This window comes from Castor canadensis, chromosome 9, assembly GCF_047511655.1.
Source record: "Castor canadensis chromosome 9, mCasCan1.hap1v2, whole genome shotgun sequence".
Taxonomy (NCBI): Eukaryota; Metazoa; Chordata; class Mammalia; order Rodentia; family Castoridae; genus Castor; species Castor canadensis.
In genome coordinates, this window is record NC_133394.1 from 87,743,195 (window position 1) to 87,757,658 (window position 14,464).

At 36.8% G+C, this 14,464-nt stretch overlaps 1 pseudogene; it reads right to left on the reverse strand.

The window, feature by feature from the left end:
- Positions 1 to 6,465: 6,465 nt before the first annotated feature.
- LOC141411071 (U1 spliceosomal RNA) lies at positions 6,466 to 6,611 on the reverse strand (annotated as a pseudogene).
- Between the last annotated feature and the right edge of the window lie 7,853 nt (positions 6,612 to 14,464).

Here is a 14,464-nt window from a genome sequence, read left to right on the forward strand (position 1 = left end):
TGTCTTAAGTGTCTTAATCATTCTCAAATGAACTTAGGTGAATGTGATTCTGGGGAGCACTATAACATTTGTTACAAACTTGAGGTCTTTGACTCAAGTAACACTCAGGCCTATTAGTATAAATCTAAAATTGACATATTAATATAAATAGGTAAAATGATATTTTCTCTTTCTAAATGAGGATTGGGTTGACCTGACTGATGGTGAGCCTCCTAATGAAGCCAAGGAAATTCCTTTTCATACAGGCAAGAGGTGGAGTGATGTTGAATTTTAAGAAGGGTTATAATTACCATTTCTTGTTTTCTCTTACATTCAACAACATTTCACTTGTATAAGTATTTGATGTCCTCACATAGGTCTTTCACTTTTTATTCTGAGAAAAATAAATGTAGAGAAGGAGAGATAGATGCAGAGAGAGACATAAGTATGTATTTTATGAATATCTAAATTGCAACTTCAAAATTCCACTGAAGAGCCTCACAAATGGAGAATTATCTCACAACGAAGAGAAAGTTAACTATCTCCAACCTTGTTTGAAATTGTACCAACGGGAAGAAAAGGCTGCCACCACTGTGTCTGCACAGTAGCTAGGTCACCTTCTGCTTAACCGGAGGGTCAGCAGGTGCATGCAGAAGCTAGGATGTAATAAGGTTGTGATTTTGTCTCCTTGGACTAATGGCTGCACTCCCTCTAGTGGTCATAGTAACGAACTGGGACCTAGCTGTTTGGGTACAGGGACTTTAAACCAAAGCAAATAGACTGGGACTATTCCTGAGAATTGGCTGCTGCTGTTATCAGAGCATCTGAGGGTGATTAAATAAAACTATGAAGTGCAGAGCTTCTAGGCCTTTCTATGTCAGGTGTTCTGATACCTTCCTTATCCAAGGCAGGAGCCCATTGCAGGCTGGTGTGTCTTTGCTCACTTAAGCCAGTCGTCCAGGGAGAGACTGGTGCATTTTATTGTTATTTGAATTAAGGGAGAATAGTGGAAAGATTACTGGGTGCCTCTGCTATGTTACCTTAGAAGATCTGTCTCAGTTATCAGACTTTGGACAGGTTCATGAGACTACAGCTCTCTGGGACAGTTTTCTCCTGAGGGGTGTTGAGGGTCAAGACACAAATCTTTCCTCCACTTACCCAACTAAAGACTTCCAGGCTCTATTCTGGGTGCTTTGTGGAACTCCAGGGGTTTTGAGTTCAAAGGAAGAGATAAAATTTTAATGTGAAGGATATAAAATACATTAAAGAAAGTGCTGAATTTTATAACTAGAGGCCATGAGAGTTATGCATGGAAGACTCAGGGTAAGGAAATTACTTCTAGGTGGTAGGAATGAGGAGATGTCATCAATATTGAGCTGTATCTGTGTCCTGTCTATCTACAGCTCTATCTTTGTCTATATCTCTTCTGTCTGTGTGTATACATGTAAATGTATACATGCATAGATGTATACACATAGGGCCAACAAAAAAGTCCATAATCAATAAATGGTGAGTGACCACTTGGGAAAATGTTTGCAACATGAACAACAGATAAAAATTTCACATTGTTAGGGCCAGAGGTGTAGCTCATGACAGACCACCTGCCTCGCAAGTATAAATTCCTAAGTTCAAACTCCAGTACTGACAAAAGTAAAAAGTTTCATACTGTTAATGTATAAAGAATTCTTACAAATAACACAAATACAAGTTTCTTAATGACAAGAAAAGATCTATAGCTATTCAACAATACATAACAAAAGCATTTAAGTTTACTAGAGATAACATAAATCAACTTTTAATTAACTAGATTAATTTTAATTGCTACTTAATCACTCAATTAACTAAATCTAATTGCTCTTAGGAGCAATAAAATTTAAAATGCTGGTTAGAGCAGCAAAGTTTACATAGGTTGATAATCACTAGTATTGGATAGGACATGAAGAAAATGAGCTCTTTAGGTAAGGAGGAAGGGAGTGAGTACTGGTAATCCATCTGGAGAAAAGCCTAATGATAGAGAATGTGAAGGACTTGCTTATTAAGAATAAGTTTAAAAGAAACAATGATGAACATAGAACTGCTTGTGTAATAATCTTCATTGTAGCATTTTGTATTATAGCAGAAAAAATAGCAAAACCAACCTACCATAAATATCTGCCATATGGGAATAGTTAAATAATTGGGGAACAGATACTTGTAGTACTGCACTGGAAAGGGAATTTATACAGATCTACATTTATAACATAAAAATATTATAATATGTTAAATGGAAATTAGTGTACAGAAGAAAGCATCATATACCATAGTTTAGTTAAGATAGTAAATTGTGTGTACATGTGGATTAGCATGAAAAAATCCAGAAGGATGTAAATGAAAACATTAATAGTGGTTATCACTCAGTGTTGGAATTATGGGAAATTTTCACTTCCTTTTATACCTTTCTCTGTTGTCTGCATTTCCTACAATTATGATGAATTACTCTTATTAACAGATAAACCAATTAGGCATTGTTTTTATTGAGGATGAGAAGGCCTGAGCAACTTCAGCAAATTCCCATGAAAGTCTCTAACTACATCCTCCACGATGTTCCCTAATCTGAAAGTATAATTTCCTGCTTCAGTTTATAGTACTTCAGAGGTAAATAAAGGGACTAACAAGAGAGAAGCATCTTTTCACAGATCATAAAAGTTCCATTTTGCTAGTGAAAAATTCTCTTTTCATATCCCTTAGGTACTCTATTAAGGCTCCATATGGAAGGAAGTAAAAAAGAAACTTGCAAAGACACAAAGACCCTCTCTGAAGAGAGCTCTCATGGTCAGGACAAATCCCGTCAGCCTGCAGTTAACTCCCTTGGAACCTGGTACATGTACTGTGGTCAGATTCAAAGGCTGAGAGCTGGCCCAGCATGGTGGCTCCTCCCCCGTAATCTTAGCTACTCAGGAGCAGAGATAGGGGGATCCAAATAGAGACTAGCAAGGGGGGAAGTTGTCAAGACCCTATCTTAGAAACAAAATACAAATCAAAGAGCCAGGGGCATGGCTCAAGTGACAGAGTGCTTATATGAGCTAGGCCCTTTGTTCAATTCCCAGCACCAACAAAATAAAACAACACATGCACACACAAAAAATAGTGTCAAAGCTGAGGAAATGGCTAGTGATTTCTAAGCTTAGGGGATGACTGAGGAATACAGGCCCTCCATGTGCTCAGTGACACCCATAGACCTCTTGTCTCTACACTTAGATTCCAGGTTGTATTTGTGTCCCTCGTGAGCACTCAGCATGTTATCTTCAGCTTTCCTGAGAACAGTACAGTCCTTAATATTGTCAAACTTACTCTGTCTGCTGTGAGAATGCAGCCAAGCTGACTTGTGTTTGAATCCTACTGTTGCCATTAGTATTATGTGATTTTAGTTGGGTAACTGAAGTCTCAAAAATTTCAGTTGTCTTACCTGTAGAACAGGGATAATACCATTGCACTTAATTCTTGTGAAGGGTGAAGTGGCATAAATATAATGCCTAACACATGGTCAGTGTTTCAGAAATAAAAATTAAGCCATTCCCTGCATATTAAAACAAAGCAGGTATCAACCTCCATTAGTCATAAGTTGGCTGACCATACAATATATTAAACAAATGAGATCACTTTTGAGTGAAAGGGTGTTGCTTTAGTTATGCCTAGGTAAAATGAAATCTACTGCTGGCCCTGGGAAAATTGAGATGGATGGTTATTCTGGTTATAAGATTCTTAATGTGATATTGTTAGTTATGTGACATTTACAATGGCTGGTGATTTATTATCAGTATTGAATCTGGATGATTTATTTAGGATACACAGGTTGGGAGAATATGATGATTCCCTGAGAATGCATCCATTGTGTACATATGTTGCATTACTATTATTTGCATGGTGGTGACCCTCATGGATTGTTATTTATATTCCTGTTGCCTACCATATTGTGCATGCCCAATAAATGTTTAGTGAATTCATGACCAGAGGCCCTGAAACTATTAGTCTCAGCTGCCAAGAAATGGCCCCCTCACTTTCTGGGTGGTTCCTGGCAGTGCGCCTAGTTTTCTAGCAGTTAGCTAATTGTACTGTGATGGTCAGCCTGAGGCAGCAGCAATCATCTCTACTGCCTATTTGGTCAATAATAAAGATTGCTGATTGCTGCTGTCCATATGATGCACTGGGAATTTCTGAGAGGAGTCGGGTACCACCTGGCTTTCTTGGCATCCTATAGCTTCATTCTGCTTTATCTGAGGAGTCATATGTTGAATCTACTAGACTATGAACATTTTGAGCACAACTACCAACATGGTCTTTAAATTGGAAGAGCATTGCAGTTTGCCACATAAATTTAGAAATTTCACTTATCTCTGGACCTATTTTCCATAGCTGTAGAATGAGGATAATAAAATAATACCTCACAGTATGACATCATGTATGCCATTCATCATTATAACTTGTAAGAACTGTGCAGAGCAGTCTATAAATCATAGTGTCTGTGCTATTAGCTTTGGATTTGAATGAATCAGTTTGAAGATAACTTTTGCTGAAGTGTTAGATCTTGAAAAAGTTACTTACCTTCTCCAAATCTCAGGCCTCAGTGTTGTGATGACTAAACTCAATGCCATGAAATAAGAAATAAGTATTGTTTAATGCTCAACAAATGAAAGATATTATTAATGTTATTCATGGCTAAGGTTACTTTAAAATTATTTTTGTTTTAATTTTGTATATAACAACTATAAAATAGAAGAGTGCTATCAACATTCTTATTCACAATTAGAAAATGAAGATTTATTTGGTTTTGAGTTGTTGAGAATCAACAGTAAGTTGATAGGTACAATACATAGAAATGATTTTTTTGTAGCATTTTATGATGTACAAAGTATTTTCAGAATTTCAATGCCAGGAATAAATTATGGGTTGTTAGTATGTTTCCATGCATTATTATGGATTGCATTTGTTCTTTGCCATATTATTTGAGTTTCTCTGAACACTAAAAGCCATGTGTAACTCATTTACCTGGCTGATTTAAGAGGAGTTTGATGGCTTCCAAAAGTTTCCACTCTTACTTTCCTCGCCAGAAAATCAGAATGCAGGTGCATCAGAGAGATTGTAGGGAGTTTAATGTAGATTTGTCGGGTGTGGGGAATATATTCAGAGAAACACTTTTTGTAACTCTGTGTGTGTGTGTGTGTGTGTGTGTGCATGTGTGCAAAAGCATGTCTGTGCGTTAACACACCATACATAACAAAGAAGCAATGGGATGGGATTTAATTAGAAAGAAACTCTGGACAAAGACAAAGACAATGCTTGGGAAAATTTCCAAGCAAGAGCTTAGAACTCTACTCTCTTTAGAAGTCTCTTGTTTATTATTTCCTAGGTGTCACAGACAATTTATGAATACTTCTCAATTTTAGTACTTTATATATTTACTTGTAATTATATTAACATCTTTGTGATACCATTGCTCACAGTTTCCATTTCAAAAACTTCTTCTGTTATTAAATTGTCACTCAAAACTGGGTTAGAAGCAAGAATGAATGATTCAGTACTCATTCTTATTTACCCATTCATCTCTGTAGATGAAATATCAAGACAAGAATTCTAGGGCATCCTACATATTTTGGAAAACACAGCAAAAATACATTTCACGATCTGTGAATTCTGTGAGCTCCATTGCAAGTGTCAGACACAGTAACATTTCTAGTCAGTTAACAGAGATTTTTGTACCTTGGAAAGTTAAAATATTTTTAAATGTTTTAGAGGGACACAAGTTCTTTAGAAAACAGAAAGAAAGTCTCTAGTTAACAGAAGCTAAAGATTTCCCTTCCAAGACTACAGTTTTCCTGGGCAAACACCCAACCTCACATAGAGAAGCAGCTGGAGAATCTAAAACTGACTGGTTTTGTCTAGTTTATACCCACAATTTTCTATTTTAGCTTTGAAAATAGCTACCTTTCTGGTCTTATTATTAAAAATGTTTATTGCTTATTTTGATGGCCATCTATCTATCTAAAAGAAAGGGAATCTGCTGATGCATTTGAGGGAACATTAGGCACCCTTCCCCACTCTGCTTTGAAGCTGCAGCTATGGTTGGCTGTTTGATTAACTTTTTGCTGAACCCAACCATCTGGCTGCTCCCCATCCTTATCAGGACAGGAGATTCCAAGAGGGTCTCTTTACTTCATCCTGTCCTTGAAACTTATCACCTACATTTTATGACTACTGCCCATTATTCTGTCATTCTCTCCTGCAGCTGCCTTGGAATCCAGAACGGACAGGAATGATCAATAACATCTTTATGACTGAAACTGGAGCCTTGCAGGACAAACACCCCCCTCCCCAAAGAGAACAATCACTTATAATGATGAGTCTGCACCCTAGAGCAGGAGTAATCATATCATGGGAACCAGATTGCTCCCCAAATGATAACAGAGATAACAACTTCTCTGGAGCCCTCAAAGAACAAGGACTGAGCTAAGGGAGAGTGCAAATGCATTCCCCCACTACCACAAATTATGCAGTCAAGCTTCCCACATTTGGGGAATGCAATGAGTGCAATGGATGAGCTTCACTCTGGGAAAACCACCTCCATGATCATGGTATCTCCCCTGCCAGTTGATTCAATTCAAGAGGTGGAACCAGCAAGGATGGAGGCCAGCTCTACACTGATTATGGACAACCAGAAGTCTTTCAAATTCTTGCCCATTTATGTCTGTGTTTTTTGTATTAAAAGTCTACAGAAGCACTGTGCTATAATTGCCTTGTCCCTGGACTGGAGGTTCCAGAATTTAAGGATCTTTGAAGCATGTCTCCTTAACCTCTTCCTCATGGCTCCTCAAACAACCTGGAACTTTGTTCATTCATTCACATGGAGAACTACAGCTCTCTCTTAAGTCTTACCTGCTGAGAACTCCCCTGGTTCAATCTGAGAAACTATACTGTATCCAGATCAGCATACTGAAATGCTTTCTCCCAGGAGCAGAGCCTCTAGTGTAGTACCTCTCAAATTTGCTCACCAAAGTACTCTTAAGAAAAGAGAAGAGTGAATAATTACTTCTAACTAGGATAACAGCAACTTTAAAGGTGATTCTAATATCTGGAGGTATATTGAAAGTTTGATTTTTAAAAAATATTGTTGCAATTCATTTATAAATTCCCATTACAAGATAATATTATTATACAATGCTACACTGCATAATATAATGCATAATTTTAATAGTTGACACTACTTAATAACATGTTAGTACAGAGCACATCACTGTTTGTAATTATGTGATTCTTATTGGTTCCATATAAAATATCACCTCTAAATAGTTAAGTTAAAATGATCATTCTGAAAAAAAAATGTAAGTGTGTACCATAATTATAATCATTGCTAATATATAATGTGACTTTCATTTACAACATTTTACATGGTTGTAATTAATGCCTTTGATTTGTCAAGTCATTTGACTGTAGAAGAATTATTGAACGAGCTATTATTGAAAAGGAATTGAAATATTTGCTGATGAAAGTCAGGGCAAAGTGGTTAAATACTGTATACTTGTTATCTACCTTTATCTTTCTATCTGCCTATCCATCTATATACATTCTAAATGTTCATAAGTACAAAAGGCCAGTTTCTTGCAAAAGTGGACCTGAATGATTGAACTAAGAATAATTGCAGGCAGATTTAATTTGTCATAGTTGTTTAGAATCAAAGGAAAGAAGTATTGAGAGATTTCTTGTTCATGTAATATGGGAATGAGTAGTGCAGTTGTGTTTGAATGTTAATTAACATCTGTATTACAAGCTGAAGTTGAGTAAAAACTGGACCCAGTGCCAGGAGAAATGACTTAAGGCAATTTATACATCAGAGGGTGATTAATATACAATCACACAAAAGTATAGGTTATAAATTTGTAATGGTTTTTCAATTTTTAGTTCACTACTAAGACAGAGAGGTATTTACATTTTTCAGAAGCTGCATGTTGGTCAAAGATCTCTCTTTCTCATAGTGCACCTTGTTTGGGTAAAGGACACAACAGACAATGTGTTTTGTGACATCAAAGTGAAATTACTTCCTGCTTATCTCTTAGATCTTTGCTGTCCAAAACTATCTGGGGTAATAGAAATGTTTCATATCTATGCAACCCAATAAAGGTAGCCATTAGTCACATCTGCTACTGACCACTTGAAATGTGGTTAGTTAAACTGAGGGATTGAATTTTTAATTTTATTTAATGTCAACCAAAATTGAATAGCCACATATGGCTAGTGGCTATGGGATTAGTACAGTCTTATTTGAGCCTTCCAACTCTTTTTTTCTACTGAGAGAATGTTTCTGAGTAGTCAGCATGATCAGATGCTAGTCTTCTAAACCCAAGATCCAAATTAAAGCCCAAGCTGTCATTCAAACTCCTGAAGAACTACTTTTTAAACTTCCTCCCACCTCCATCCACTGTTGTGTATATACATTAATGAATAAGTTACTACTATTCAGGACCTCTTGACTCTGACGGTGGTCATGATAACACTTTTCAAATTCTCAGTGGTTCAAAACAGATACTTTTATTTTATTTGCTTTGAATAAAAAGCTTTATAGTTGAATTAATTATTTTACATCAGTTATAAAAGTCCAGAGCTTGGCTCTGTCATTTTTCATAAATTCTATAAACCCAGAAGCCCTTTTAATGAGTTAATCTTCAATTATGGTCTGATTTGGACTAGTGTGCATCAAAGGTCCTTGGCTTTAAAGCTTGGTCTCCAGAGTGATGCTATTGGGAAGTGGTGGAAACTTTAGGACCGGGGCTGAGTGGGAGGTCCTTAGGTCATTGAGGACATGCCCTCAATGGGACCCTGGTCTCTTCTTCTGGCTGCTTCTGCCTCCTGTCTTGTGAGCTCAATGGTTTGCTCCACCACACATTTCTGCCATGATGTATTGCCTCATCAGAGGCAATGGGGTCACTCAGTATTGGATGTGAAACTCCAGAACTGTGAGCAAATACAAACCTTTTCTCTTTATAAGTTATTTTAGGTATCATATTGTAGTAACAAGAAGCTAGTGGACAGTATTAATCATCCCATTTTTCTACTTATTTTATTTTCTCTTCACATCCTAACTCAGGTTAGACCTGAGACTATAGTGTATATGTGTCTGATGACCACTCTAGAGGCTGACAAGTTTTCTTTCAAATTCAAATATTATCCTAGAAATTTAGAAGAAAAAGAATGATAACAAAGTCCAAGATTCTTTATGATTTTATGCTTAAATAAAATACTACATTTTTATTCAAATCAATATATGTGCTCGTGTTAGGTGATTTCTTATTTGCTCTCAAGGCATGAGGTAATTTTCTTATGTGCCTAACATACAGTTCAAAACAGGAGTCTTTTTGCCACAAGACAGAAATATCTCATTTGATGATCAACTCTCTATCTCAACTCTAGATTGCCAGCTAGATTCTACTGGAGTGGAATAGAATTTTAAAATAATCCTTTACTACCCTGCAAGAGGAAATAGGAACTACTGATGACATCAGAACTGTAATTTCAAATGCCCTCATCCTAGCCTACTAAGCCTAAAACCTGTCTTTGAAATATATTATCTCTTGGAAGCATTGCAAGGTGAGCTTCAAACCAAAGGAAGTAGATGGACTGCTCTGAAGGGCCTAGTTATCTTTGGATACACATTCCCTAGTCAGGCATGCACTCTACTTCTGCATTATAAAATCAACCAACAACTACATAGACTTATAATTTTCTAATTCATGTTATTGATGCCAGCTTAAATACAGTATTTGTGATCATTTCAATTGGCAAAAATTTGAAATTGTATCATTAATTTCTTGTATTTCTAACAAATAAAATAACTTAATAAAATTATAATTGCTGAAGTCATTTTTAAAAATTCATTTATGTTCATGTGTATGTGTTTATGGAAATGGAAGAACTCCAGAAAGCAGGACTGAAGTCTTATAAACACCAAAATATTTCTCTTAAGTCAGTCCATTTGGGGGAAACTGTGTCACATGGTTCTTGTGCATAATTGCCTCACTTTTTGACTGCTGCCTTCACATCTGGCTTGAGTCCCATGAGATAGAGGCTAATTTTGACTGTAACCTGATGGCAATTTGCCTGTGTGCAGAGTCTGACGGTGTAGTTGGCTGATATTTTGCATTACGGGTGGGAGCATAATCATAACTCCATCCCTGCTTCAGTGACATTCTGGTGGATCGCTCTCTCTCTCTCTTTCCTTTGTTCCCTCCCCTATCCCTCATCCTATGTTCCCGTGTGTGTGTGTTTGTGTGTAAGTGCATACGATATAAAGGGAATGTGAAGGAGAAAAACACCTGCTACTCTCTGGTTTAAAACCTTGCCAATTACCAATGGTTTTCAGTTGTTTGTCAGAATAGTTTTCTTTCTCTATAGACTATAACTCCGATGCCCAGGTAATTACTGATTTGGACTTGAAGCAAACAAAGGATGGATTTTCTTCCTAGAGTCCTCCAATAGACCTGAAGGAAATATGTACAGTAAACAGGGCAGAGGGTTTGTTTTCAGTACTGGGGTTTGAACTCAAGGCTTCATGCCCTGCAGGTGCTCTACTGCTTGAGCTATGCTTCCAGCCCTTTTTGCTCTAGTTATTTTGGGAACAGATTCTCTCTTTTTTGCCTAGAATGGTCTGGACCTTCATCCTCCTATTTTATGCTTCCCACCATCACTAGGGTAACAAACATGCATAGTCACATCCAACTTTCTGCCACTGAGATGGAGTCTCACAAACTTTTTTGCCTGGAACTTTGATCCTCCCATCTCAGTCTCCTGTGTAGCATGGGATGACAGGTGTATGCTACTGCACACAGCTATAAGCTCACATGGGGGTCTTGGGAACTTTTTTTGCCCAGGAGGGCCTCAAATTGTGATCATCCCAAATAGCTAGGACTCTGGCATGAGTCACTGGCACCTGGCTCAGAGAAGAGGAATTCTTACAAAAAAATAAAACCAATAACTACCTGAAATGACTACTGTATATAGTTTTTGCCATTTTTAGGTTCATAATACATATTTATGTTAAATTTAAAGTGATGGGAGCTAGTTTATATCACAAAGGCTATTAGAAGAGTCCCATTCATTCCACTGCTCATCTCTTCATAAAGGAGGCTGAATTTCCACTGTAACTCCTAAGGGGGAAGAATAGTGAAAGATACTTCCTATTTCGTCATCCTTTCTTTCATGACTCTTTCTGACGGGAAAAGGAGGTGAAAATTGGCCATTCATCCATTGATTCACATTTCCTGATGGGTATGTGATAAGATTTAAGGTTACAGCCAATTGTGTTCTTGTTCTGCTGGGCTCTCTAAGCTTAATGAGATGAAAGGAAGGTTATATGTCCCTTGTGGCTGCATTTTGAGGGTGTATTAGTCCATTTTCCATTGCTATAACAAAATACTTAAGGCTTGGTGGTGAATGATGAAAAGAGTTTTATTTAGCCCACAGTTTTGGGGAACTGAAAATTCAGACGGCATGGTGCTGTATCTTATCATGGTGGATCACATCGCAGCAGGAGTACAGGTGAGAGGGAGAGATAACATGGAAAAACAAGAAGCAAGAGAGAGAAAGGATGGGCCAGTTTTGCTCATCAGGGTCCCACAAGAACTGTTTTAATCCCTTCCTGGGGCAATACTCTCAATATGAACTACCTTGCACTGAATAGGCTCTATTTTTTAAAGGTTCCACCTCCTCTCAACGTTGTCATGCTGAGAACCAGCTTCTAATACATGAAACTTTGGGGGACATACTCAAACCATATCCAAACCATAGCAGGGTGTGTACATGGGAGAGGTTCTAATAATACCCTCCTTCCAATCTCCCCAGACAGGAACAGGAGTTCCCCTGTATTCATTGGTTATAAACAGCATTGGAGCAGCATTTTCTACCCTTATTCTCATCCTTTCTTTTTATCCCATTGATAATGTGAAGAAATGGTAATTCAGAGTATGCAATTCAGCCTCCTTTGACTTTACCCTTTTCAGAACTTTTCAATTGAGGACTTACATGTTTCTACCTTCCAAGAAGTCTCTCTACTGCTTAGGGTTGTCCTAAAATTTTGCAGGTAAGTTCAACTCAGGGAGAACGGTCCTCAGATCAAACACCAATCAAATACTGCCATTAAGGTTTATTTTTTGCTCCCTGTCTGATGCTTTTATCTCTATTTCCAAACTTTTCAGAACTCTAGGGGAAAATGGGATGCTCTGATGGCTTTCTTCAAGTAGAGAAATCAGTAAAGGTGAAAAAGAATAAGACAATTAGGGCATGTTTACCACTGCTTGGATTCCAGCCCAGATAATCCTAGCATTAATTATTCTCCTTGATCAGAAACATGAGGAAAATGCCCACTACAACCCAGGGTCAAGTAAAGACTCATCTTGGAAGTATAGGAAGTACAATTAATGAATCAAAAAGCTAATTTTATAGAACATTTACTTTGTGCTATGAACACTTGTGTGATTCATGTGTAATAACTCAAGTAATCTTCACAACACTGTAAGATAGGTTCTGTAGGGAAGTAGGAAGACATTTAATAACTTGCCCAAGGACAAAGTTGGGATTCTAATGCAAATTGTTTGGCTTCAAGTCCAAGTCCTTAACATGCATAATATAATCACCTTTTAATTAATAATAGATGAAATCTAATTTTTTAAAAAAACTTTATATTATTAAAATGAGAGGATGAAAGTTTTAAGTTAAATATAGCAACAAAGGTAGAAGAGTCTCACAAACCTCGACATATGATAGAAGTGAGATTGACCACGCTCTCTATCTAAACTGAAGGAAGGAGGATCTAGTCTCCTGGTTCTCTCTCAAGTTATCACTATCCTTTTCATCATGACTTCATTGCTGTTGGCTTTTTTTCCCTAAGACATGATCAGGACAGACAAAAAAATGCTTCCAAGTTATGATTTTCTATGGATGTTTGGATAATAGAATCCTAAATACTAGAGAAAGAAAGTACTTTAAGATCACCTAGGTGAAAATGAAGACTTCCAAGAAGTGCAGTAACATAGCAAAGTGCCCAAACCCAGACCTTTGCATTGTCAGAGCTAGAATCCCCGGTCATACCAAATACTATTGAAAAAATAAATCCATCTCAAACTTAAAAATCACCCATACTATAAGAACACCTATTTTTGTGAACAAAAGACCTCACAAATTCTTAAATTTTGTGTATCATGTATCTACATTATAACCCTATGCTATTGTGCTTTTCTATCATGCGTGTTCATTTTACTGGTGATATATCTATATATATAATATAGATATATATTAATAGTTATAGATAGCTGACTTTCAGTTCTGAGACTGTTGACCATTTTAACTCTGATGCTTTATGTTATCAAACACATCTCTACCAATAAAATAGGGTTTTACACAATGTGTATTTTTTGGTAACCATAACTTCCAGAATGATGTGGAAGTGTGTTCATGGTGCCTATTATCAATCCTAAGCTCCATCCAACCTTCTAATATCTATAAAGGACCACTCCTAAACAGTATTTCAAAACACTTCTCTGGCATGACAACTGGGGCAGTTACAGTGACTACTGTGACTCCCTTAGAGTACTCATTTATCACTGAGTCAGCTGCTCTGATGTATGAGGATCCCATGAATTCCTCAGAGGTACACAAAGTCTGTAATTTCCTGTTAAGGAAAAATGTGACTTGAGGTTAAGAAATAAAATGTGTTTTCATGTTATTTTCACTTTTTAAATATATTTCTATTAAAACTGTAATGTTTAACTAAAAGTCATTCCATTTTGAAACTATAAGGCACTTTGAGAGATCATCTTGAGCAAAATTCCTTAGCCTCTTAATGTCTCATTTATCTCACATATAAAACGAGGCAATAAAATTCCTGCCTCATATGGTCATGCAAGATTTAATGAGATAATACATGTGATTTCTCCAAGCACAAACAGAATAAAGGCCTAGTTAGTATCAATTAATGTCATTAATCTTATTCAGTCTTCCTATTTTCAAGTGATGAAATGCTGTCGTATCCTATTTGGATGTCTACTTACCATGTCCCCTTTAGGAGCTAAACCCATCAGCACAGTGGGTTGCTGATACATAACAAAGGTAGGCACCTGAAGAAGCTGGGTCAGTGTTGGCAAAGCTAGGGAGTTAAATTAATTAATTTGATTAAGTTTAGATCTTTATCATTCTAAAATGGACAGAATATGGTAAAAATTACTACAGAAATAAAATTACTGAACTAGTGAATCAGACATTCAGGAATTATTTTTTAAAAACTGTTTAAGTACCAAGTACAGAGCTTCTAAAACAATGATGTTGATAATAATAATGGGACATGAATGTAAATGGGGGACGCTGGGGCATCAGGGGAAGGGACAGGGTGATTTGTGGGTATTTCAATACTGCTTCTAATGTGGATCATGTTATGTTGATAATAGGTTATGATTCTCCATTTATGATT